This window comes from Otolemur garnettii, unplaced genomic scaffold (assembly GCF_000181295.1).
Source record: "Otolemur garnettii isolate 467f Iridium unplaced genomic scaffold, OtoGar3 scaffold00117, whole genome shotgun sequence".
NCBI lineage: Eukaryota > Metazoa > Chordata > Mammalia > Primates > Galagidae > Otolemur > Otolemur garnettii.
Window position 1 is genome coordinate 269878 of NW_003852512.1, and position 3137 is coordinate 273014.

At 35.4% G+C, this 3137-nt stretch overlaps 1 pseudogene; it reads left to right on the forward strand.

Moving 5' to 3' along the window:
• The first annotated feature begins 1653 nt into the window (after positions 1-1653).
• Positions 1654-1779, forward strand: LOC111727677 (annotated as a pseudogene).
• The last annotated feature ends 1358 nt before the right edge of the window (positions 1780-3137 follow it).

Below are 3137 nucleotides of genomic sequence, written 5' to 3' on the forward strand. Positions count from 1 at the left end.
GTAGCAAGAAAGTGCCATCCCAAATAAAAACCTAAGGGTCTTTTGTTGAACCAAGAAAAATGTGCAAGATGTGTGGAACATAAAAAATTGATTCTAGATAGAAAGAAGCTTCTAACCACATTGCCAAAAAACAAAGAAGTTTTACAATGTTAGTGAATTGAGGAAATAAAGGGTAGAAAAACAGAAGAGAATATCATAAGATTATAAAGTGAAAAAGAAATGGTTACAATGTTTTGGGGGTGAACTTTAACTTCTCTATTCTATACTGCTAATCTATATCTTAACTATGCAATTTCAACCTTTGAGCCTTTTCTAGCATGTGACTCATATATCTACATCTAAATTGCTGAACATTCCTGACCCCTGGCAGTGTCCTGCAGATACTGTCATCAGTACAGGGCAAGGGGGCGAGGAATCCAGGATGTTGCCAGCAGATCCTCAGAAATGCTGGTCTACACTAAATGCTAACCCATAAAGAAGTATGAAGAATCCTGAAAAAACTAAAAGTAGACCATCCATTTGAACCCATAATCCAATTATTAGGTTTCTATCCAGAAGAAAAAAAAAAAAGCATTTTGCCATAAGAACATTTGCACTAGAATGTTTATTGCAGCTCAACTCACAATTTCTAAGTGGTAAATCAACTCAAGAGACTATCAGCCCATGAATGGATTAATAAACTGTGGTAGACATATATGATAGAATACTATTTAGCCATAAAAAGATAGAAACTTTACATCTTTTGTATTAACTTGGATGGAGTTAGAGAACATTCTCCTTAATAAAGTATCACACGAATGGAAAAACAAGTATCCAATGTACTCAACACTAATATGAAACTAGTAGAAGGACAAATATATTCCCACACAAGAGAAAAACACAATTAAACACAAATCAAGGGAGGGATGAGGGAGAAAGGAGGAGGGAGGAGGATTGGTGTGCTCTTACCTAACTGGTACAGTGTAAGGGTATATGGCACATCTCCTGGGGGAGAGGCACAACTCCAACTTGGACCATACCTAACAAGTGCAAACAATGTAACCTAATCATCTGTACCCTCATATTAAATTTAAATAAATAAAAAATGCTACCATCTGTAAAATATTTTCTGGGCCAACAATTCTGAGACTGCAAGTAAAGCACTCACAGTATCTTCCATCTTAAGACACATGACAATGAACGAGCTAATCAGTCCATTTCAGTATTTTAAAACCTGCTGCCTAATCTCATTTTTCAAGTTCCATGTTATCTGAACCTTGCAGTCAAGGATAGTATGTTGGTTTCCTAGAAACACCAAACATGGTATTGGATCCTCAAGACATGAGCAGTACTAACCAGGAGATCTTTGCAGACACCTGCAAGAGAAAATGACATCCTGTGTGACATCTTGTCCGAAGGTAGGTTTTGGTATCACCTTTATGCTGGGATTACCCCTCTCACCACTCACAAAAATTGACTCAAGATTGAGAAAACATTTAAACCTAAGGCAGGTTTGTCCTATAGGAAAGTATAAGAATCCTGGAAGAAAATTTTGGAAAAACTCTTATATATTAGCCTATGCAAAGAATTCATGAAGAAGACTCCAAAAGGAGTCATAGCAACAACCAAAATAAATAAATGGGACCTAATCAAATTAAAAAGCTTCTTCACACAGAAAAGGGCTTTTCCTATGAATTGCACATGTAGGACAACTCAACTGCTCTTTGTGTAGAATTGACATCAAGATATTTTGGAAGCATAATTTTTTGTTACCTGGACAACTGATGATCATTGGTCCTTGAAAAACAGCAGCTGCACAGCCAAGGACACAATCAAAACAGCAAATAGACAATGCACAGAATGGTAGAAAATATTCATATCCTATACTTCTGACTGATAACCAGAATACGCAAAGAACCCAAGCAAATCAGCAAAAAACAATCAAACCCCCATTAAAAAGTATGTTACACACTTAACATGTTACCTTGTTTAATACTCATGGCTCCATCCCTACAAAGTGGATACTGTTATCTATTTTTGTCAAAGTAGATAATGTTATACTATTATCCCTATTTTTGTAGATAAATAATGAAAGTTTTGTTAGTAACAGACAGACATGTATAGTTTGTTAGGTTTGGAGGAAATTTAGCTGTGGTGCAGCTAAATCATGTCACCTTAAACCTGATTATGGAAAAGATGTGCTGCATCTTTAAAGAAAACCAAAGGAAAGGGAACCAACATTAATTAAAAACCTTAACTAAGTCAAAAAATAAGTGGGCAAAAGACCTGAACAGACACTTTTCAAATGAAAGTGTACTAAGGGCCAACAAAACTCATGAAAAAAATGCTCTAATCATTAGGAGAATGCAAATAAAAATAACAATGAAATATCACCTGACTCTAATGAGAAAAATTCATATTAAAAAGTTCCAAAACAACAGATGCTGGCATGGATATGGAGAGAAAGGAACTCTTATGCACTGTTGGTGGGACTGCAAACTAGTGCAACCATTATGCAAGATTGTGTGGAGATACCTCAAAGAACTTAAAGTAGACCTAACATTTGATCTAGCAATCCCATTGCTGGACATATACATAAAGGAAGAAAAGGTCATTTTATAAAAAGGATACCTGCACTTGAATGTTTATAGCAGCACGATTCACAGTTGCAAAGATTGGGAAATACCCGTGTCCATGAACACATGAATGGATTAATAAAATGTAGTACATGCACACCATGGAGTACTATGCAGTCATAAAAAATGATGATCTAATATCTTTTGTGGCAACCTGGAGGGAACTGGAAACCATTCTTCTAAGTGAAACATCACCAGAATGGAGAAACAAACACATGTGCTCAATACTAAATTGTAACTAATCATTTAACACTGAAAAGTGCACATGTGGAAGTAAATCTAAATAAAAATCAAGCTGGGTGGAGGAGAAGGAGAGAATGGGTAAATTCACACATATTTGGTACAGGGAACACTATCTGGATGAAGGGCACACTTATAACTTTGACTCAATCTCTACAAAAACAAAGTATGTAAACAAAACATGTATACTCTCTAATATTCTGAAATTTGAAAAAAAAGATTCTCATTTAAAATAATCTTGATGCAAAACATTCTACATATTTTCCTATACATGCCTTCACA